Source organism: Centruroides vittatus, unplaced genomic scaffold (genome assembly GCF_030686945.1).
Source record: "Centruroides vittatus isolate TY-2023 unplaced genomic scaffold, ASM3068694v2 contig_1408, whole genome shotgun sequence".
NCBI classification, from domain to species: Eukaryota; Metazoa; Arthropoda; class Arachnida; order Scorpiones; family Buthidae; genus Centruroides; species Centruroides vittatus.
The window spans coordinates 459,437-485,725 of record NW_027120884.1 but is presented as its reverse complement, the minus strand read 5'-3'; the positions used below and the strand labels follow the sequence as shown (position 1 = coordinate 485,725).

General features: G+C 25.0%; 1 protein-coding gene and 1 pseudogene across 1 annotated transcript in view; both read right to left on the bottom strand.

The window, feature by feature from the left end:
* The window catches only part of LOC136968167 (gamma-aminobutyric acid receptor subunit beta-like), a 176,680-nt gene extending 158,553 nt beyond the window's left edge, over positions 1-18,127 (bottom strand). Inside the window, exon 1 of the mRNA XM_067262132.1 lies at positions 18,123-18,127. The gene's annotated coding sequence lies outside the window, so the exon portion shown is untranslated. The remainder of the gene's footprint in view (positions 1-18,122) is intronic.
* A 521-nt stretch (positions 18,128-18,648) lies between these two features.
* LOC136968166 (glutamate receptor 1-like) overlaps positions 18,649-26,289 on the bottom strand; it is a 114,341-nt pseudogene continuing 106,700 nt past the window's right edge.

The window sequence follows — 26,289 nt, the reverse complement described above, 5'->3', positions numbered from 1 at the left end:
TTCGCAGATTTTGATATCCATGGGAGGTCCTGGAATCAATTATTTAAAAATAAACATTTTTGAACGTTTATTAATCTTAAATCCATTTCTCTTTTGAAATTTTCTTAAATATAAATGCTTTATAAAATTTAACTATGGTGTTACTGCATTGTATTTTTACTATTTAGTTTATAAATAATTGTCATCAGTTTTATAAACGTGCGATTTAGTTGAAAAATTCAACTAAAATTTAATTCAGTTTAGACTATTTTTTTAAAATTTCGTATAAATTTTTACATATTTTTAGTATTTAGTCAATTAGGCATGATTTTATATATTTATAACCACTCGAAAACAAGATACATCAATTAATAACTTATCTCTTATCAGTTAGAACTTCAGTAATATTTAATATATCCTTAAAAGCTTTTCTGATAACAAAGTTCTCTCACTATAAATACAAGTAATGCTATTTTATTAAAATTAAATTAAAACTTAATATTTAATATTTGAATAATTACTGTAATGATATTTTTCTACAAAAAATATATATAATTAAATCAAAATTCATTAATGTATTGATTAAGAAAAATTGAATATTTCACAATAAAAAATTTCAAAAAAATTGATATGTTTGGAATTATAATTTATAGATTAATTTATTAATAAAAATGTGATTACACTTGAATTTTCTAAAATTACAGGATGCAAATATTTACAGCGTATGTATTAATGATAAATTATAAGATAATTAGTATATTCGAGATCTACGTAACATATAAGTTTGTTTAATGATTAATGAACTATAATATTTGCATAACATAATGTGAATTCGATGTATAATATAATTAATCAACTCTTTCGTGAAAATTCGAACTTTCGGATGTTTAGACATTTATGAATAGTTGTATATTGTTTAGCAAATTTTTTTTCCTTTCAAAAATAAAAAATACAAAATTTTGTTATTAATTTATTTATATTTATGCATTAAGTCGTGGCATTTATCATTTTTTTTATTTTAAATAATTTTTTCTAATAATTTGAGTCTACATAAATGTTTTCTAAAATAATTGTGTAAATAAAATCTACTATTATTTTCTTTAAATAAAAATATTTGAAAAAATAAAAAACATGAATATGTTTTGAAAAGTTTATTTGAAATTTGTTTTAGAATATTTTATTTTTTGTTTAGGATCTATTTTATACTTTTATCTATATCCTAAAAGAAAACAAAATTCTTTGATCTAGAAGGTGCTCGAATAAGAATTTAGAAGAGGAAGAAGTTGCCTTTATATGTATAAGTGAAATATTTTCGTTTTTTTCGACGAAAAATCCGCTGAATTCTAGACAAAATTTGACATCTTGAACTTCAAATCAAATAAAAGACATAAAAAAAAAGTCAGATCCAATAAACTCAACGAAGAAAAATATTTTATAAATTTTTAATTTCATTTTCGAATATTTTTATTCATATTTTTCTTAAATTAAATTATTATAAAAAAACAAAACCTTAATTTTTTATAAAATTAAATTAAATATTGATTTAATCCGATTATATTTAATATTTATGCCTGAAAAAACATAAAATTAATAAATAATCTTCTAATGTAATTATTAAACTTAAACTTAGTTTTTATTTTTTCTTTGTTTTTCGAGTTTCTATAAATATATTAAAATTTTTCATTTATTATTAATAAATATTTTGCTCATATGAAAGATTTTAATATGTGAAATAAATAATGAAAAGTTCTTGTATGATAGAGAAGGAAATAAAGAAAAATATTTCTAATATATTCTTTATTGTTATTTAGATGATAATAAATTATTATTGCCTAAATTTATGATAATAATAATAATATATAATGCTATTTTTCATATTCTAACGATACCAAAATCTCTTTATATAGTTGTAACGTAGTAAATATAATATTAAATATTTTACAAAATTATCTAAAAGCCAAATAATTTGAAATATGTGCTATAGGTAAGATTCAAAGTATCAAATGGATGACCATAAACTATATAAAGACCTCATAAACAAGAATTCCAAACTATCAGGTAGCAGTTTATGACCTGTACGAAGATGGCCGAAAAATATATACATTATATTTAAGTAAACTCTACTTACAAACATCGTAATAATGTATCAATGTACACTTATACAAAGGAAAGTTTTCACTCCCACGAGAAATTTTCGATATCGTTATACTCGAGATTTACATATTTCATATCTCTAGAGAGATTGGCAAGATCTGTATCAAACATCTGTTAAATTATAAATTTAAAAATAAATTTAAAATATTTAAGTTATTGATTTCCTTCGGTTAAATAAACTTTAAATTTATATAAATTATCCTAAACCGTTCACCTCTAGAAGAGTTATCTTAATCAAATGAAGTATAAACGTGTCATCTTATCAAAATTTAACAAGATAAATACACTGTCAAAAACAGATTTCTTAAGAAGGTTAGATAGAAAATTAAATTCAATAAGACATGTGGCTTAATAAATTCATTGGTAATAAGTCAAATACTGTTTTATGATGTATACATATTAAGATGTATTACTTTAAGACGAATGATGTAACCTGATTAATATATAACAAATTCTTTATCCTTTACTTATAATTTAGACTATTTTATTCAATGTTAATATTCAATTTTATAAATGACATTATAATTATCCAAAATATATCGATTTTTTATTTGTTCCTTAAATTGAACTATAACAAATTACAGTACAATCTTGCTAATCAGGTCCTTTATTGCATAGAGAGGTGCTAGACTAGTCAGAGTGCCGGATTACTGAGAGTCTATAGACCTAAAGGCAACGAATGATATGACCTGTATTCATTTGGTACTGATTTTTTTTTTTTTTTTTGGATCTCTACTATTTTCGTTATTGTGAAATTATGTACTGCATAGAGACACAGTAAGACATTGTAAGTTTAATTCTGTATTAAATTTTAATATTATAAGTTTACTGTGAGCATTGAAAAAATCCAGCAACCAGTTGCTTAACTTTCCCGGCAACATTTAAAATTTTGATTGCTGTTATGATATTCCATTAAAAAACTTTTATATTTTTAATTATTATAAAATGGCAAATGCTTAATTTTGAGGGTAGAATGGCTGTTATAAAAAAAAACATTGTAAATGTTAATAACGAGTAAAATCGTCATTATGTCCGACCCTATTAGAGATAAAAGAAACGATCTTCTCTATCTCCCCACCCCTCGACCTTTAACCACCAAAATTTAAGAACATCGATCCCCCAATACACAAATCTACCTGCAAAATTTCAGAATTTTCGACGTAAAGCATAGGAGTTATTGATCTTCACCGTCTTTGAGGGTGTACAAAATCATCCCTCCCCACATACATAGTAACATCATACAGAAAAACCTCCGAATATTCTGCATTTCTGGACATTTCAAAGTCCCCCAAGTCAAAAAATATAAAAAAGATTTTTATATTTTTTGACCGATCGCCGTACTTTCTCTCCTTTATCCGGGAGAGTAAAACGAATAAGAGACAGATATATTACAATGCAGTACACTGGATAATTGAGAGGCCGGATTAGCAAGATCATACTGTATTTGATAAGGAAATAAATTTACCAAATTATTTATCTTTATTCATTAAATAATTGAGTAACTAAATAAAATAGAATATTTTCTTTATTTCTCTTATCAATATATTAAATTTTCTAGAATCAATTTTAAAATTCGAATTGATTGATGATACTATATTCTGCAATAGTTTAGTGAGGCGTTAACCTATTCGTTCAGCATATAAAAGCAGTGAATAGTGTAAGTTAGTGAATCAATTATTACATAATAAATTTCTCTTAACATGGAACGTCAGTTATCAGATTTTGCCGGTTTGTTGAATTTCCTCGACAATATAGATATATATATATATTCTCCAATGCATAGACTCGTAGAGATACTTCGACTAGACGTATCATAGCGCAGCATCATTTATCTTCTTAGCAAAAATGTTATAACTTTATTTAATTTTAATTATAAAATTCAATTTTAAAACGATGCAAACGTGAGCAATAAGTAAAATTCGATAAATATTTATTATTATTATTTTTAATTTTTAAATACTTTATTTGTATGAATTTCTAGAAAATTTGGAAAAATCCATTAAATTTACCGTGTTTTCTGGCCTCAAGATGACCAGATAAATGCTATTTTGTAGTATTACTTTCACACAATCTTTATTTAATTAACCTCGAGTTTGATGTTCATTTGTTAATTTATTTGACACAAGAAAAGTGTTATATATAAAATTAAATTAATAAATATCGAGATTAAAATTATCGTGTAATTTAATTTAAAAATTATAAAAATTTTTTTTAAAATTATTCTTTTGAACAGAATATTCGAAATAAATTTGAATTAAAAATAAATAAGTGAATAATTTTGCTTTGTATAGAAATTATGGCACAAATGTTTTGTTATCGTCGTAATGTTTACCTAGATTTCTCTATTTTTCCTAAACTTGAAATTTTAATTTATTCTTTAAATAATCAAGTAAAAATAATTAGATTAAATATATTAAATTTATTTTTCAACCTGTCTTATTAAAATAAATATTTACTGTTTTATTTATCTGATAAGAACCAGAAGTTACAGCTTAAAATGTTATATATTATTATAATTTATTCATCTAGATGCGCTTTTTACAAGTATAAACACAGTTAGAGTGAATTATAACAAATAATTCTGATTTCTCTGTAAAAATAATTATTAAGCAAATCTCAAATTTGGCATATATAGTGTCTTGAATAGATTGTTTCGGTTTTTAAAAAGTTTACTTCAAGAGTCAGCCCCCAGGCAAAATTTGGCGCTGCTGACATCGTAAACTGCATATTACGTATATTTTTCTTGAGTTCAATAATTTTATTTAAATTACAGATGTGGAAGGTACTGTACTGTACAATTGATGACTTAAAGAGGTTAATTGATAAGTAACTCCTGAGCAGGCAAAGTCAGCACCATAACTGTCGAATAATTGTGAAGAACGTTTTGCCACACGTTTAATACCCGAAATTCATTAGAAAACGTACTCAATATGCAAATTAAAGGGTCAGAGTGCCAAATTTAACTCTAGCGGCTGAATTTTGAAGTAAAGATTTGTCCAATTTACAGAGATTTCTACACTTTAATTATAATCATCTTATATATAAATGCTTTCTACTCGAATTATTTCGAAATCATAAAACATGATAACAAATTATTAATATATATAAGAGATTTAAACTCAAAACAAATTAAAATTTTACAAAATAGACAAATATTTTACCGAATAAATTTTAAATATTCAAAATAAAAACAAACCAGGAACGAAATTAAATAATTCGTTCTTACCAAAGTACACGAGTAATTTGTCTTTAGTTGATAAGTAGATAGAGATGTTTCTGGATACAGAATAATCATCTTGATGAAAATGTCCTCGTGCAGGATTTTATATAAATTGAAAACATACAGAAAAAGATTAAAGTGAAGTAAATCCTGTTATTGTATAGCACGCTTCAAAACCAAGAAGAATAACGTAGAAAGGTTATTCCTACGAATGTCATTTGTTAAAGTAATGGCCAAGCTTTAGTAGGGATGCACCGAAAATGCTATGACCAATAATGATCTGGATAAAGTTTGACCTCTACTTAATGAGTTCATCATTGGTTACTTACTAGAAAATTCTTTCTCACGCAAATATCGAAATGGACTTACAAATTTCATCGTATATAATAAGCACAAACTTTGAGAAATCTCTCTAAAGCTAACAATAAGTAATTAACTCTTGATTAGTTTAATAAACCTAATTAATCTGTAATATCTGAATAAGATGATGAGATTAATTAAAAGGATGAATTAATGTAGTCATAGAATATAAATAAAGGAAAATTTTTCTGTCTTTTCTTAAGTTGTAATATATCTTATAAATATAGCTGAAAAAGGAATTTTATTTTTCCGGTTCTGTTATACATAAGAGAGGGGAAAGTATGACAATCGGTAAAAAAAAATGATCTGTCTCCCCCAAGATTTTAACATTTTTGGACTCATGGCACCTTGAAACGTTCAGAAATGCAAAATCATTCGAGGGGGGTTTTTCTGTATATATGGATGTTAGTGTGTGTGTTTGTGGGGCACGATTTTGTTCACTATATTTAAAGCTTAATAACTTCTGTGCTTTTTGTCGAAAATTTCTGAAAATTTGCAGAGATGATTGGATATTAGGGTGATTGATGCTAACAAATTTTGGTGGTTAAAGGTCGAGAGGGTGGGAAGATAGAGGGGATCGTTTCTCATATCTCGAGTAGGGTCGGACTTAATGACAGTTTTACTCATTATTAGCATTTACAATTCTTTTATAAAAGTCATCCCTGTTCTCAAAATTAAACTTTTTGCCATTTTATAATAATTAAAAATATAAAAAGTTTTTTAAAATAAAATATCATAACAGACGGCGCTAAACGCAGTTTTAATTGTTGCCGGGAAAGTCAATCAACTCATTACTTGAATTTTTTTAAAAATAAAATTGAACAATGTTTTCGTGAGGAACCAACAAGAAATTTTGAGCTGGAGAATATCTTTTAACATCTGAATATGTATTTATCTCATATTTCCATTTTCTCCAGTTAATTATAAGTATTTCCTGAAAATTTCATTAAGGTAATGTATCTTATTGAGTTCATCAATCAGAAACTTTATCTAATTCATATAATATTTCCTTTATTTTATCGTCATAAAATTCATTCTTAATCTAATTCTCGAATAATAAATTTAAGATTATCTAAAACATTTTTAGGCATTTTAAAACAAGAGAAATAATATAAAATTTTTGATTATAAATTTAAATTTAATCTTGTTTATAACTTAAAGAAAATTATTAAATTAATTTTTGTAATTTAATAAATTATTACTCGATTTAATTCTTAATTTAAATAAATAAATTTGTTTTAATTATCAATATAAATTAATAATATTATTTTATAAACAAGAACAAACGATTTATCTTGAGAATAAATATGTTTAATTTATAATATTTATTTTAAGTCTACGATGTTAATAATGTTAGAAGTAATTAATGAAATGAAAAAAATTGAAAATTTAATAAGCTAATATTTTTTTATAAATAAATTTTAATTGTTTTAATGTTAATATTGATTATACCTTCATGTTTTATGCTATTGTTTATTAATTATAATTAAATTAATATAGTAATATACTTTTATATAATAGAGAATTTATCTGAAAAAATCGAATGTACAATATATTATTGTGACATTATCACAATTCCAGACTACAGGTTTTAATCATTTTTAATTAAAAAAATTATGTGACTTCAGGTTCAGACCGGAGGTGTGTATATAGTTAGTCAACTTTCATCTAACTAACACTGTTTTAGAGATTAAAGAACGACAGACAAACGGACAGATAAACGACATTGAGAATCGTAGGTCTGCAATCTGAAAATTGTAGTTGAAATATATGTGCTTATAATTAAGGATTGTGAGTAAAAATTACATGTTTTTATTATAAATAACGAGATTTCTTAAAATATCGAATTTAAAGCTAAAAAAATTCTTATCCAAATTAAGATGCATAAAAGTTTTGATTCTGGAGACACGCTCATCAATCAGTTTCTTAAGAACTTTCAAAGAAAAAAGCACATTTTCTTGAGAAATTTAAATAAATGCAAATACTTTTAATAAGTATGCATGTATAATATCTTTATTTTAAATTTCATAAATTCAAGGAATATAATTTTTGTTTTCCTGAAAACAACTATAGAGAAACTGTTTAAAAATGTTCGAATAACACTTCAATTTGAAAATATTTTCGAAACGAATAAAGAATGATTCTTTGAAATTTGTTTCTCCGTTGTTACTTATTTATTTATTTGTTTAATTAAATTTCATTTGAATCTTTTACACCAAATCCGAATTTATCTAAATTTATTACTTTTATTTATCTCTTTTAAGTTATAATTATTCAAAATATATTATATGAAATAATAATTATTAACATATATTCTGTAAGAGTTTTTATAGGGTTAAAATAACTTAATTTTTTACAAATTTAATGACCTCATAACTTAATTTTTTACAAATTTAATGACGAAATTTACTGTATTTTTGACTTGTCTTTCTTATTTTCTCGAGCTTCAATTTAAACAATAATCATTAAATTTATTTTAAAATATTGATGATAATATCAATTATTTATTTTGTTAATTATTTATATTTTCGTCTTTACTTTTGAATTGTAAAAGCCAAAGATATTTATTAAGATTTCGATAGTATCTATGTAAATAATTTAGAAAATTATGTTTACATCCTTCCCATATCTGAAATCTATGAAAAGAACCTATCGATTTACATAGACTAATTTAATATATCTGAATTCCTAATAGTTAATCTTCAAAGAAAGGCATGTCTTCCGTTAAATTGTTTTATATTTACTTTTCTGTTTTATGATAAATGATCTTAACTATTGAAATTTTTCAGCTATGTCAGCCGTTAACCATTACATTTAAAGTTACTCTAAAATCTATAGGGCTAGCCATCACTTTTGATTTGAATACATTTATGAAAAGATTGATATTTATATTACATACGGAGAGAAAATATTGCCGATCGTATTTTAGTAGCTATGTAATGGTATCTGTATATGTTCCATTTATCAAAATTTTTGCTCACTTCTCTATGTGTTGGGTCTGAAACATTTTATCGTGAAAGGATTCCGTAGTGCATTAAAATTTTACACATTTCTTTTTTCTGTTTATCGATTCAAATATTTTGGCAAAGTCGATGAAGGTTCGAAGTACAGGAATATGCGTATCTTGCGCCCTGTGTTAACCTTTTAACATAGGTCTATTTACAATTAGAGTTTAAGAAATAGAAGCTAATAGTAGAGTTAGATTTAATTATTTAACGATTTTTTTCTTTTTTAAAATCTTTAAAGAGGTGTAAGAAAGATTATTTCTTCATAATTTTATATTTTTATATCATTATCTGTTATAAGATTAAAATTTATTCCCTACATACCTACGTACAAACAACTACATACTTTAGGTTACCAAGTTTACAATGGTATTCTTACCATTTTTATTTATCAATTACATATTTTTATATAAATATTACATTCAATCATGCTCATCATTGTAATTTAAACAAAATTTATACATAAGTATTTTCTATATTGCAAAATGATTTGACAGATTGTAAAAATTAATTTTTCAGCAATTACAACGATGTATATATATTTGATATTCAATTATCAGCTCTAACGTGAAATTTTCTTATTACTTTCTTTGTTCCTTCAAAACTTATGCAATAAATAAATAAATAGTTGACAAAACATGAATAAAATGTCATTTAAAGTATTTTACAAAATGATTTAGCGCGAAATTTAAAAGCATTATATATTAGGAATTGAAAATCCAATATAACAAATTTATGTAATGGATCCAGCGAAATTAGATCAAGGAGTCATTAATCAATAATTATGCTACTTAATCATTTATATTTGCTTTAGATAATTTAGTTTTGAGAGAAATTATTGGAAAGTTTACAACTTAAACTTTAAGTTTTAAATATTTGAAGGAAAGAACGTATATTCGGTTGTATTGTATTGTATAGAATATTCAAAATATGATTGAAAAATATTATATATCTATTTGATTATTACAACAATTTAATTAATTTCATTAACTTGCCTAAAGCTATATTTTTTAAATACTTTCATATTTCATTAATGAAATTTTCTTGTAAGTTTTCTATTCTAATAATTATAAATATAATACTTATTATTTTATGCATTATAAAAATCAAATATCGTGCAAAAATATATTCAATTTTTATAGAACTAGTGTTATGTCCATATTGCTAGCAATAATTAATATTATTTAAGTTTAATTACTGCTTAATTCGTGGACGTCCGCAGAAAGTTTTTCGGGGAGGAGGTTAAAACTTAGAGACATAATTATATCAATAAATTTTTATTTATTTATTTAATTTATGGTTTTTTTCACAGGAAATTAGATGCAGTATTCTGTAGATTATAGAATACAGTATTGCATCACAGCATCCCATTGTCGAGGATGAAAGATTACCTATTTAGGAATTTATTCTATTCTCTACAGTTTTTCTCGTCTTGGAGTTTATTTTAGTATAATAAGCAATCATCATAACAAAATCGAGTTTCTGTAATTATTAATTACAATTTATTATTTCCACGTTGAGAGAGACGTTAAACCACGTGTAACAAAACAAACACGTGCAATTATAATCTTACAAACATATACAGTAATTTATTAAAAATTGGCAAATAATTTTCTTTTTTGTGTAATAAAAAAATAAAAATTGCTTCGAAGAAAAATTAATTAATTAAAATGTTTTGTTAAATTAATATTTAACAATTTTAAATTTAGCAAACATTCACATTTTAACTGTTTATTATAATTATTTTTAGATTATCTTCGACTTACAAATTAATTTTTATTATTGCTTACGTGTGAAATATTTTATGACCACAATTTTTACTTCTGTCAAAAATATTTTTCGTTACGTAAATGTAAAAATTTGTTTTTATTCTTAAACCAATTAGGAAAATTGTATCGTGAAATATCCATTTTTTCATTATTTTTTAAAGTAAAATATAATCCATTATATAACTACATTTAAATATTTTATAAGTTTATAAATGGCTACATTTCTGTTATATAGAAATGATCTAAAAATGTCAAGATAAGCTTTTAACATTAGAAAGAGATTTATATCGCTACCGGAGATTTAATAATAGGTATCATAAAATCACCGATATCAATTGTTAGTAGTCGGAAATCAGAGAAAAAGCGATTTTACCTGTCGTATGCATTACACACGTCATATGCACACGTCATCCATTTAACACCTGCCAATACAACTATATTGGGTTCTTCATTGTTACAGTTACCACGCTCACATGAGAAACCTGTGCAAAAACGTAGCCATGGCACACATGATAAGTAAATGTTTCTTATATATTGTAATAATTAACATGAAATTTCATCTTTTCCTATGTGTAATTGAATTTATAGTTGAATGGATTTGTAAATTTACTTTGGAAGTAGACACCTTTAAAATCCCTGCCTTATACTGTAAACGCTGAACCAAGTTCGGTTGCAAATTTTGAAAAAAAAATAATTACGTAGCATTACAGTTATGAAGAGTTTTTCAAATTTATATTGTCTTCTTTTAATATTTGGGAATATTTAATTTTTATATTACTTGATTGCTATATTTCACAATATTTTTCTTTTTCTTTGGGGTTAAACTGTATTTTCGTATCGTTCAGGTTTACAGAGAATGTAACCTATATCAGAAAACATAAAATAAAATCTCAAATATAAGATTATAGTGAAAGTACAATAAAAATTCAAATATAAAACTTTGTACGTATGTATGTGAAACTTAATTCCCTTTAAACTTTATTGATCTTGTAAACAGTGCGTGCCAAATTCACTTCGTGGCTGCGCCTTTACAGAAGCATTTGAAAAAATAAAATAAAAGAAATAAAATAAACACAAAACGAGCAATTTTTAATTATATTTTTAATTTATTTAATTTATAATATATGCTCTCCATCCCAAATTAGTAGTGACTTGCCCCTGCACATCATACTTTTCCTGAAAACAACAGAGTTTTGCCGGTCATCTGCATAATTCCATTCTGGGTAACTTTTTAAATTAAAATCACGTGACTTTCGGTCTAGTTAATCGGAACCTTCTGCCCCTACACTTTCCACATCTGCTCTCGAGTTTCATTTATCTAACACCATTCTCGAAATTAAGGGAGGACAGGCAGGCAGATGGACGACAGTTAGAATTTTTAGGTGTACAGTTTTTTCAAATTGCAACCCAAACATCATAACATTGACTTAACGAATGAGTTAATACTTGTTTAATTTAATTATTATTATATAAGATATAATTATATTTGATTTTTCTAAACTATACATTATTTATTGATTAATTGATTAAAGAATATTTTCACTAATATTATTAAGAACAAGTTTATAAATTTTGACCAAAATTACAATTTGATTTTTCCACGGAAAAATAAAAATCATTACACATTTTTCATGTATACTTATACATATATACAATTGAATTATTATTTAATTTGATAAATTTCTCTCAATCATTTTAACTTATTCAACAAAAATGTATATTTTATTTTTATGATTTTTTTCACAATATAATCTAAAAGCTATTATTTAAATAATCTAATGTTAATGTATGAAAAATTCTTTAGAGAATAAAATAGTTAACGTTTTCGAAAAATCTTTCGTAGGTCAGTAACATGAACTAAAAATAAAACTAGCCATAATTCAAATTATTACTCTTGACACTAATCTAAACAGATAATTAAATAAAAAAATCTAAATGATATATTTTAGATAAGTTGAGTTGATAATTACCTTTGCGTACAATGAGTATAATAAAAATCATACCTATTACATAGGATAAATTTCATATGAGAATTTGGGAATACATTTAAATTAGTTAGTTTCTCAAATACATATTTTTGCTTGTAATTTCCTAGAGAATTTTGAAAAGTAAATTTTTAATATCGGTTCTACTCACATAAAGCCACATTATTTAAATTATTGATTAAGAATCTCAAATTTAATCAAAACTTAACTCTGCATTTACTCCTTGGTGTGTATCATCATATCCTATAAATATGAACAGAATATTTATAATTATTTTTTAATAATATTAGTAAAAATCAAATATTTACACTAATAATAAGGTATTTTAGAAGTTTTCTGCAAATATTGGATGCAGTTATAAGAAATTTATTAATGTTCAGCTGCAATACGTGTTATACGCAATATCCTCTAGCTTTAAATATTAAGGAAATTATTTGGATATTGTATTTTCATAAAGCATCTTTACACATTCAGATGTTTTATTAGAATAACAGAAGAAATTATTTTAGAAACTATAATCAAAATTCACTAATTGGAAAACAATGTACCGGTACAATACTGTACATGCTAGCGGGCATTTCTTCTAACTTATTTAGAATTTTACAGTATTGTCTATATCGACAAGTACACAATATTAGACAAAGTAATTACAGTAGCGTAGCGTAGTGGGGGCGGCAGGGGCGGCCCGCCCCGGGCGGCACTTATAGGGGGCGGCAAAATTTCACAATAAATAATAATATCTTGTAAAAATACCTAAATAAGGGGGCGGCGAAATTTTCCTCCGCCCCGGGCGGCTGACACCCACGCTACGCCACTGAGTAATTATATTGTTTTTGAAGGCCAATCAAACAAGAAAGAGAATGAATTTATTATTTACGAAATTCATTAGGCAGGGTCCAGGTTGATATGGCCTTTATCGTACTAGTCCTCATTGAGTTGTATAAACGTATCTACCACCTTCTATACAGCCCCAATCTTTCTCGATGTGACGTTTTTTGTTACCTCATCTGAAATTAGAGCCGTGGGGCCAGGGTTTTGACTCATCAACGATCATCCTGAAGAACTCGGAGAGGGTTTTGAAGACGATGTCAAAACAGATGTTCCAGCACGTCTTCCAGGACAGGTAGATATTTTGAGCCAAATGCAAACAACTCGATAGGAATTACTTCGAAAAAAGGATAATATGTCCTTTTTCGAAGTAGTATCTGGACTCTGCCTAATATATTTCGTGATTAATAAATTCATTCTCACTCGTTTTTGACTCGCCCTCGTATTATTTTAATACAGTAAAACCTGCTCTAAACGGAAACCTGTCAAAAATCAGAAAAACTATTAGGTACCGTGCGATTCTGGTCTACACAGGTTTCACTGTATATATAGTATTAAAATAAATATATTTGTTAATAATATTTTATATTATCAAATCCTTTTATATATTTTGATGAAAAAAACACTATAAAAGTTTCCTTATTTGTTTATTTTTATAATAATAATAATTTTGTATAAAAATATAAAAAAATATTAAGATGACAAATATCCATTTCGATTTTATATCAGAAAAACAGAATATTTTTGCGTAGTTCAATGAAAATGATATTATTTTTCCATATTTCTATTTTGGATCGATGTTTATATTTGTAATTCATAAATCACAACTCTGCAGATATTGAACGGATAGGAAACGATGAAACTCTTCATTTGATTTATTTCAAAACAAAAATTCTTATAAATCATCAGAAAAAAGAAATTCCCAACACATCATTTTATATATTTAAAAAAATTTTTTTAAACAATAACAACGAAAAAATATGTAAAAAGTATTTAAATTGACATTTCGTATTTATTAAAAATATAATTTTAAATTTGTAAACAAACTTTTATAAATTTATTCAGGAAAGAATTTCCCTTTCATAATTTTAAATTTCAAATTATTTTATACTTGTTTATTTATTTTTAAAAATATATTTGTTAAAAATAGAAGAGATAAAAAAACATTGTAACAGTATATACTGGAAAAATATCGATTTTTGCTTAAAAATCTTTTAGTAAATTCAATTACTTTTCTAAAAATAAAATGTTTGCTAGAAAATATTTATAAATAACTCGCCTTAAGTTATATTAAATATTTATAAGATGTAGAATCTAGGAGTTATTATAAAGATTAGCATATATCATAGAAATAAATGAATATAGTCTTTTAATTTATTTAAAACATTAAAACGAAAATTATAAAGAGTATTTCGAATGAATATCTTTAATTCTTAGCCGTTAATTTTAATAATTTTAGCGTAAAAAATTGCATAAAAATTGTATTTATTCTGAATATTTTAATAAGAATAAAATAAATGAAAATAAATAAAATTTTTACAAATGTTTGATATTTAATTTTATTTTAAATAAATTTTGTTATTTATTATTTATTTAAATTACTTTGAGTAGTAGAATATTTTTTTAATAATGTATAGAATTGGAATGTCTCGATGAAGTTAATTTTTATGAGATGTGATAAAGGTCATTAAAATAATCGATACGATTGTTTACGATGTGTCACAATTTTAATGCCTTTGTGAGCATCGTAATAATAAAGTTTAATTAATGTAGAGAAAGAAGGAAAAGTTTCTTTTAAATTCTGAAATTCTGAAGCTTGAAATATGACCGAAGTAAATTGCCCCAAGCATTCAATTTTCACTTTGAGTATGACACATAAAATATGTGCTTCTATATATAGATCTAACTGGACTATTTTTCTCAAATTTACTCTCTTCTACCATCTTTGACATTATTTAAATACTTTTTACGCTTTAAATATTTTATATTTTCTTCATATTTAACCCGTAAGTTGTAGTTATGAAATAATTACGCAAAATTATGAAATAAATTAATATTTCTCTTTTATTAGATTAATATCGTAAATAATATTTTTATATATATAATTACATGGTTTTAAGTAAAATTTAACCAAAAAATTTTCAATTATTGATCTCAACAGAGACATCGAGAGGCAGGAGATGGAGATTTGGTCCAAACCGAACAAATTTGGGGACACGTAATGATTTTTATAACTTCTATAAAATTAACGTTATTTTTACTAATAGAAAATAAAACCTCTAAGATTGCTTTTAACTAATAAAAAATATTCTACAAATTTTATTTCTTCAAAAAAAAAATAACTAAAGGGCCTGTAAAACGCAAAAGGGGCCCTCAATCCCCGGATCCCATACAAATTCTCGACGGCTCTGAATTTCAATTCTAATTTTCTTCATATTATCAAATATCGATTGTAATTATTTTATGTCTCGCCTTTGTTCTGCTCCCAAATTCTGTTCCGAATAAGAATTATATTAATAATATATTTACTTGTAAAATTTTAAAATCATTTGTTATTAATGCATCTAGAGGATGAGAAGATCAATCTTTTTTCACATTGATTCGAATATACAATACTTTAATTATGATAATGTTTAATAGAAATCGTCCTATGAGCCTTTCGCTTGAATCTATCCCGGCCAATCAGAACTGTTCTAAAAAAACTGTAAAAAATTCAAAGGCAAAGGATATATTGAAGATTCAATGCATCCTTTATCTTTTTTTGAAGTTTCTCTTCAATAATATACTGTACTTTCAAAGTTTTTCGCTATTCATTCAACACGCACCTCCTTTAACAATTAGTCGGATACACACAAATGTTACGACTTTAATAGCAATCAATCGTGAAAATTACTTGTAAATGAGTTGAGGATCAATCCACATTACAAAGAAAATATGGATGTTTCCCAATCTGGAATTGATCCACGATAAACCGATTACAATAGGATCAAAAAATTCGTCTACATTGTTTAAAAATTAATTAATTATTTTAAGGTACGACCCAAATTTATATTGTGTTTCCTAGAAAACTTATTTTCCAAATAGTATTTCAATAAATAATATATATAAACAGGGTTTAATGAAACTCTATATTATTATTTATTTAATATTTTAAACACAGATACAAATACTTTGGGGTTTATAAATTTTATTTTCTGAAATTTATTATATACACAGCTTTTTAAATCAATTGGAAAAACAAATTTATAATTAGACTTTTTAGAACAATTTTGCAATTTTTATCAATAAAATTTTTTTTGAATGATTGATTTATCATGAAAACACTTTAAAAATAAATAAAAATTTTACATATGATCGATAGGCCATAACATAATTTTCCGGTTTTTTTTTAATTTTAGTAAATATTTTAAATATATTATAATACAAAATATACATAAAGATTAAATATTTTAAATAAGTTTTTGACTTTTTAAAGGAAAATACTAACGTAGATGAACACACAACGAGATTTTAACTAAATTATATATATATATATATATATATATATATATATACAAAAATCTATATATTGTCAAAAAAAAAAAAAATTTCTTTGACATCACAAAATCTATTACAATTTAAGGCAAGATTCAAAATTTCAACAACTCCATCGCATTTAATTAAGAGAAGGGGAAAAGAACTCTCTCTATATAATTTTCTTGACAGGATTTTTCTAATTAATATTCATGTTTGAAAGATTTTTTTCTTTTTTCTTATAATTAATTATAGGATGTAAGTCATAATTTTCTTCGTTAGTTCCAAGAATATATTCTAAGAAAAGTCTATTTGATTTTCCAGTGATCCGGTTTAAGTCCACATTTTTAACATTTTCTTACATTTATACTTCTATAATAAAGTGTATATTTGTATGCGATTATGAATTAATAACTTATCTTTGGTAAGTACAATTTAAGATAGATTTTTTAGAGCATTGTATACGATTCTAAATGAAAAGACAAAGAATATTACTCTTGTATAGTTTATTTATGAGAATTATTAAATTAATTGCCTATTTTATGACGAAAGAAGTGTCTTGTTTATATAATATACAACACTTCGTATGGTAGCGATTCACTGAACTATCTTCGGAGCGAGCTACGTATAAGAAGCCGTAATCTCCTAAAGCTGAGTTAATTTGACTTGAAATAAGCGGATAACGATGCATCTAATGTACAATTTTCTGTGTTGAAATTATTTTTTTCAATCCAAGATTATTTATATAGAGTTTGATTGTTAAAGAATGCAGCAATGAAACGTCTCCGACGACTTAATAATTAAAGAGAAATTAAATTATTAACCAAACAGCTATAATAAAAAATTAAGAAAAAATTCTAATAACCCTATTTAATATTCTAATGAATAACTAATGATAGTTAAATATTTTCACGAACATAACGGAATAATCCGTTTTATAAAAAGGATCAGTAAATGATTGTCTGGAGAAGAGAACAACTATTAAAATCTACTTAAAACATATAAAAGCACAGAATAAAATTAATTTTATTAAATTTAGAACTATAAATATTTAATTATTCTATAGAAAAACTTTATAGAAAGATAATTTTACTATTTATTTATTTTTTCTACTGAACCATCTATTTATATTTACATAACTACGCTTTGTGTATCTTAAATACATCTGTACAGCTATTATTAAAACTTTATCAAAACTATTAAAATTCAGATTATTTTACTAGACCTATTAGAATTATAACGGATTATAGCATTATTTATTCATATTAAAGTTTCATCACTAATTTTATTTTCGGATAATTATGTATCAAGAACTTCCATTTCGATTCAAATGATAATGACACAAATAGAGTTACCGATTTTTAGAGAATAATAAATGTTATTGAATAATTTTTTTTATTAATACAAAGAAAATGGTTGAAAAGTTTAGAATAATGAGTTTATTATCTGAATTTTCTGATTTTGGAAGGCGAATATCTTTAGAAAATAATAACTTGGCGCCAGTTAGACTCGAGGGCGGAGGTGTATCAATAAGCAAAGGTCAGTGACAGAAAATCCAGCTGGACTAAGGCTCCACTCTTTTCGTGTATGTCATTCATAAGATGACTAATTTGACATCAATGTTTAATCTCCGCTAATGTGAAAAGAAGTAAAACTTTCATAAAGTTTCAAGCTGAATATTGAAAATTTGGAAAGATACTCGTGAGAAGTGTCCTTGATAGATTATAATTTAGCTCATTCAATTTTTATTCTCTTTATTATTATATTATCATAATAAAATCCGTACTCTTAATCGTTTTATTATGATTATATAACAATATATATTTTCTTCTTATAAAAAAGCATTCGTTTCTGTTAAAGCCAAGGTGATGTGTGGCATTTATAAATGTTATACAGTGAAGTAATCCCTTTTTTTTTAGATTTTTTAGAAAGGAGATTAAAGAAGGAAATGCATTTATTTTATCACGAAAAAATAAAATAATATTTAAAACTTCAAATCTGATTATCTCAAAAGAAATTCGAAAACTGGATCTGTGCAAAGACCGTTTCTAACAGAGAAAGTATTCGTTCGGATGTCGTTCGATATGTTGAGATCAAAAGGTCTTGATGCGATCTGAAAATTCTTTATTCGACTTCAATTCCCTGACTCCCGTATGAAAACATCTTGGTATTTGTAAGAGATAAAAAATGAAAAGCGAGGAAACTACTCCTTTTTTCCATTCTAAAAAATATTTTGTGCTTGAAGTGATGAAGTTTTCCCATAGAGAATTTTTCTTTTTTTTCTTTTTTTTCAATGATCCAGTACAAAAATTCATATAGCTGAAATGCTTTATTTTATTTGAATATTCTTCATCTATTCTTTCTACTATATAAATAAAAATTTTAGAAATAAGCGTATAAAATAATATCCTAAAATATCAACGTATTACGTTTTAAATTACTCATCAAAAACATAAAAATATTATCGATTTTTTCATCAAATTTACTGAAAGCTAATTAAAATTTTAACTATAAAATTTAATTTTTCACTTTTTTAGATATATATTAATTTTAAACATTCCAAGAATAATCTTAATATACACTTATTTACTTTAATTTATTGTATTAAATTATATTATACATATACATATTTTTTCATCCCTAAATTGTTAGTTATTCTATAACACTATAACGATTCCATTCATATATATTTTTCACTACATTACAACTTATTATTTTCCGTATTCTCTTAACAATACGAATAATTTCTTCTATAAAATTTAAATATAACAGAACAATTTTTATAAAATATTTTCTATCACATATAATTAACAATAACTCTTCTTCATTAATAATTGATTTTTGTTTTAAAAAAACGCAAATATAATAACGAATATATTAAAAAAAATTCTATTTTTAAATTTATTTAGTATAATAGAACCGGAAAATTCGTTTACAAATATTTTGAGCATCTGGCCTATCATAAAATATTATATTTATGTACTATATTACGGTATTTCTTTCAGAGTCCACTCTCCAACTGTCGCACTTCGTCCTTCTGAACAGTTATGAGAAGATCCACGATGTGAAAGGTCAGATCAAACTTGGGTATGTGTATTGGAGTCCGCATGCCCGTCTGCAGTGATCAGTTGAGAGGCAGGAGTGTAGAACTGGAGGGGAAATGAAAATGGTTGAAGATTGTTGCTCCCTAGCAACTCCCTGTTGTACTGGTCACGGGAGAATGCTACATCAAAGAGGAAGTTGCTCTAAGCACCACAAAAGCGGCCGATTTTGTTGACACAGTAAGAATTAAAACAAACGCTACTATTGGCCGCAATAATTTATTTTAAATTTCGAAAAAGGCATTCCACATTATATATAATTTTTGACAGATTTTTAGATAATTATTCGTTATCGTTATATCTCTCTTTATAATTTCCGTATAAGCAGTTTATGATAAGTAAAAATGACTTACTTTTTAGTTATACACGAATATTATATGAAAAATATTTGACTTCTTCGAATTAACGATATAAAAAAATAACTTTTTATTAATTTATGATAAGAATTTCTGCTAAAATTTAAATACTTAAATATCATTATTCAAGTATAAAATATGAGAAATTTCGATTTAATTTTTTAAATATTTTACATTTAATTTACAACAATTTTCTTATAAACTAAATTTAATTTTCTGAACTAGTTATTTGATAAATGTTACATGTAATTTATGAATCTACAGTTAAAATAGAAATAAATTTTTAAATTAATTTACAAGAAATTATAAAATAGAGCTGCTTATACGAAACTTAAAAAAGAGATGATTGTAAAAAATAAAAATTAATATATTTAAAAGTATATCTGTATATTTTTAATACATTTAATAAATTAATTTTTTTTCACTTTTAGATTTAATGCCAATAATATATATATAATAAGTAATACCTACAGAAGTGGATTATCCTAAATATTAAATATTGTAAAATTAATTTTACAATATCTAATATTTTTAATATAGAAAATATTATTGAAATTATTTTAAGTTTATTTAATAAAAAATTTATTATAAAATATAATCCCAAACTTTCAAACTTTCTAAATTATATTAAAGCATTAATTTGTGTAATTCAATAATACTAGATTTTTTTACTACGTTCAAAAAATTCTATAATGGCAAACTTTGCTAAATTTATTATTAAGAATTGAACATAAATTACAGAATTAAATTTAAAATAAATTTCTAAATATTTACACGAATAATTGAGATTAGAATCAATAATTTATATATATATATATGCATATACAATTTTTTTAAATGTGATAGCTTAAAAATCAACTGGATGCACACATTACAAATGTGGAATTTGTGTTCTCATAGTCGAAATTTTGATAAGATTAAGTAGACGGTTGGAAAATGCGGTAGTTGAAATTCTTAACTAGTTCCAAAAACTCATTTGAATACAGAATGTATTAAAAGACTAAAACTATCCGAGTTGAAAAGCGAAAACTTTTCTCCAAATCATTTTATGGTAGAGCGAATGCATCTTATCAACATTGTCGCAAATAATATAATTTAAATGATTTCGAGTAATAGTCACTAAATTATCGATTCTTGAAAGTTTGTTATCTCGTATAATACTTAAAAATTTCCCCGAATAAATGTAACAATTATTCATTTACATGTTATTTTAAATATAAACTTACAAAGGAATAAAATAGTCGCATATATAAATATATTTCATTACTTAAACTCTCTTTATTATTGTTATTCATTTTAATAATTTGTTAAAAAATTCTCTTAAACATTTTAAAATTTTTAACTTCGTGAGTTTTTATTTTTATAGAATTTTAAAGATTTTGTAAGTTTGTAAATTTTGAAATTCACGATTAAATTTCATACAATATAAATAAACATTCTATTTAAATTAAATTAAAAATTTTTCTGTACAAAATTGAATTATTATTATTTTTTTCATATTTTTGAATATTTAGAAATTATATTATTCATAAGTTTTGTTAAAATAAATCAACTTTGTTAACGAAAAACGAAAATTTCGCGTTGATTCGGTAGGTTTTAATATAAAAATAACATTATTTTGTTATTCTTATATTAAATTTTTTTAAATCATTTAATTTTTAAAAAATATTTTAATATTTTCTAAAATAAGCGTAATATTATATTTACTCTACTTGTTAAATCTACTTGATCTTAACGAAAACACTTTAAAATATTTGAACACGTGCTAATAAAAACTTATCGAATTACACAAATTATCTTTTATAAAAATAAATTTGTTAAAAGTCTCTATTCTATTTTTATTTTTTTAATAATTGAAAAATAATATATATTAAGTAATTTTTCGTATTGTCTGAATATCAAATTAGTGATATTTAAACAATTAAATTAACGCCAAGATTTCACAAATTTTCATGAAATCTTGTTGATAATTTCATATATATTGTGAGATTTTCAGCTCTTTGTGAGTTTTAAAACTTAGATAAATTTAATTATTATTCCTTTTTGCTTCAATTTCCCCTTTTCCGTGGGAGGTCGAGAAGACGACCTTTTTCCCCTCCGATTGCTGCGGCACTTCAAGAAGTGACCTTTTTACCCTTTCAAATACGTCTCGAACGTCAGAGACGGTTCTTCCCTCGCGACCTGGTATCATTTGTTCATTTCCACCTGTGTTATGATCTACGGCGCTAGCCAATTAACGAGAGACTGACTTTGTTACTGGACAGGGGGTAATGAGAAGGTCACCTCAATAGAGGAGTCCGAATCGAACAAACCCCCACACTTCCCACTTCGCTCGATTTTGTCACTGATAAAACCGATCAGGTGACCCACCAATTAAACAATTATTGCTAAGGTTGCACTATATATCCTAACCTCAATCACCTCCGGCCATTTATTCAGTGTTTGACAGCTGTTATCAATTTTATGAGGTAGAATGAGTAACAATACAGAATAGACAAAAGTAATAAATTTGACGAAATGTTCGATTTCTGACGATTAGTATAAACAACCTCCAGACGCGGATCGGACTTAGATCATCTTGCATCTGAATTCCCCCCCTCGGGAGTCCTCTCGCGGAAAGGGTATAAAACGAGATTGCACCCGCGCCTCGGGGCGATCATCTACTGGAAACCCTAGACCAGGAACTCCATTCGGATCTCGGCTCCACTCCCCTACATGAGGACTGATCGGACGCGATCGCTGCTTCTAAGAGGTATTTATTTTGGGTACTTAGAACTCTCTGTCTTCTCTCTGATTCCTTTAGACCTTACCCGACTTCAACGGGACGCACGAACGGTCACGCGCTAATTAGAATTGTCGGGCCGATACAAGTCTTTACCGTTTAATTTGGTATCTTATATGTGTACTCTAAAATAATTGTAACTAAAATTGTATCTATGTATTTATTAAATATGTCGTTTTATCATTTATGGTTTGTCATTCTTGAGTACGCTCGGCACCTTATCTCGACCTCACCAACCCGCCCCCTCGCATACAACATAAAAACAAGAAGCCCCCTGACAAGGAAGCCGATAAGCGGGATCAAGCTCACCGCTTAATTAACCCCTTCGGTTCTCACAATATGAAAATTTTTCAATTTTATCAAATTTTATAGAGTAGAATAATTTTACTTACCATCGCTATGTTGCAAGGAATTATAATAAATCTATCACTATATGTAATTTAGTAACAAGAATTTAAATATTTTAACTTTAAATTATATAAAATTAACATGACTCGTATGGGGGAAGCTAAATGGATTAAAATCTTTATATTGTTTCTAACTTAAATTGTAAATAATAATCAATACAGGCAGGTTATTGTGTATTATATTTCATATTTTGCAATATTATTATGTTGTTTCTATGTTTATGTAATGCATATGATAAAAAAATCAAAAATTTTCAGTGTAGTGTATGTGTCAAATTTACAGTTTTCTAATTTAGTATAAGGTGACTAATTTGATTTAACATTACATATTCCATACATATTACCAAGTAATTAGCTTATATGCTAATAATATGCTTATGTAATCTACTTAATATAATTAACTTGCATGCAAATTACATTTGCTAAGTTAATGTGATTCGAATTATAATTTTCAATATACCCTAGCTGGCTCGCAATTACATCTGTTAGATTTTTTAAATTAGAAATTGCGAAATTATTCATATAAATTCAAATCAAAAGTGACTAAGACAATGACGATTCTTCAACTTAACCATTTATCTTACTCTAAGCAGCTCATCATTTACGGTAAGATATTAATTTAAAGTATAATCATAGTTATAAAAAATGAGTAACGAATTATAAGCACGAGGGGCATTTATTATATTTAACAAGAAGTGTCTATTAATATATAAAAACAATTGTCGAAATGACTTATCTTGATAGTTTTAAGGTTCGATTTCATTAGTAAATTTTAAAAGTTTTATTGGATTTATACATTTAATTCGTTGTGGTTCCTGACAAAATGCAGCATTATTTACAGTGTTTTTCTTATCGTAAATGTAAGAAATGAAAGGAGATTTATCATTATACTCTATTTGTCATCCTATCTTAACTTATTTTCTATATAACAGGGGTGGCCAGACTCTTTAGAACTTGAGCCATATATTGAAAACAGAATTCGTTGAAGAGCCGCATATACATATATACATATTTTTCCACAGCAATTCATTTAAATATTTATAAAAAAAAACAACACTTTAGCTATTATTTCATTATATATTATGTTTTATAATACAATATAATTTTTTTAATAATAAATAAATTATAATTGCCGTATTAAATAGCATAATCTAAATTTAAAAACCAAAAAATGCTAAAACGTTTCCTAGTTTCAATTGTCAATAAGGAAATATAAATTTCAAAACTATTAACGTTATAGAAATTGTTATTCATTATATATTCATTTTTAATGTTGATTTGGATAAATAAGCATTATAATTATTTTTTTCTATTAATGTTTTTACGTATTATGATATTTAATAAATATTACATTTATTTTTCAATAAATAATGTATAACGTTGCCATATTTTGACTTTTTTATTTCAAACAATATATTATTTATTTTATATTATCCAGGAATCATACATAAAAAATAAAAACAAAATTAAAATAAAAACAAATTTGGTATAAATTTAAGTATCTTGCAGTGAGCCACAAGTATACTAGAAAAGAGCCGCATGTGGCTCAAGAGCCACAGTTTGGCCACCGTGGCTATATAATTTCCGAATTGCTCACTATCTCAAGAATTACTCATCGTAACAAAACGTGGTACTGCCTTGTTTCTGCACCTGAGGAACACTACACTCATATTCATCCGCCATTTTGAAGCAACTAATTTGGATATTTATGGAGTAATTTATATTTATGTATAAAAACACAATGCTACTTTATAAACAATTAAGAAATTACTTGAAAGAAATTAATTTTATACATTTATAGTCGCTTGAATTTTAATTTTTGTTGTGGATTGTATAACTTTTTGCACTACTTAACAATTGTGAAATTTCAAATATTAATTTGAATTTTTTTATTGCAAATATTTGGATGTAAATGTTTGATTTTCTTCTCTTTTCAGAAATTATGAGTTATTTTTATTTGTAAATATAAGCATTTTCGTGGAAAAATAATATTATCGATCAATATCAGTAAATTTTTCACTTGGAAGTGAAAAAATGTGATTTGTGTAAACACGAAAGGGAAAATACATGATACTTAAAGCTTATGCACATTTGAAAATACTTCTTCAGATTTAAATCACTATAAAACTTTAAATATTTGATGAAATTTTACGATTTTTTGGTTATTTTAGGTAAATATTTTATAGGCTAATCATATGAAACTAAAGGGAAAAAAATAGTAATATAAGAAGAAATTTTTAAAGTGTAAAAAAATAAGTTATAGATGGATTAAATAATGATAGAATATGTGGAAAATAATGATTTCGAATATATAAAATAATCCAAAATAGCATGAAAGTTAACGTGCATGTAGCTTCCGTTCCCAAAATTATACTTTCATTTTGTATAAATTACTACCAAATGTAATATTAAATTTCATAATTTTCATGCAAATTTATTCTTTTAAATATATTTCCTTACGGAATAATATAAATAAATAATTTTCATTAAACAAATAAATGAAAACTTACCCTCCCTCTTTCACCGTTTGGACCTCCTGTAACAGATAAGCGAACTTTTGTCTTCATGGCATCACACAGACTCATCTATGGAAAATTATAATTAATATTTAAATATAATTTTTAAAATATAGATTAAAAACTGTAACTTCAAGCTTTCCTCTTTAATTAGTTTTGTATTTTAATATTAAATTAATTTAAACTTTATACATCTGCTCTAGATCTAAAGTATTGATAGCATTTTAAGTTGTAACTACATAATTAAAATCATTATAAATATAAATCAAGTAAACCATTATAAGTTTACTTGATTTATATTTATTATACAACCA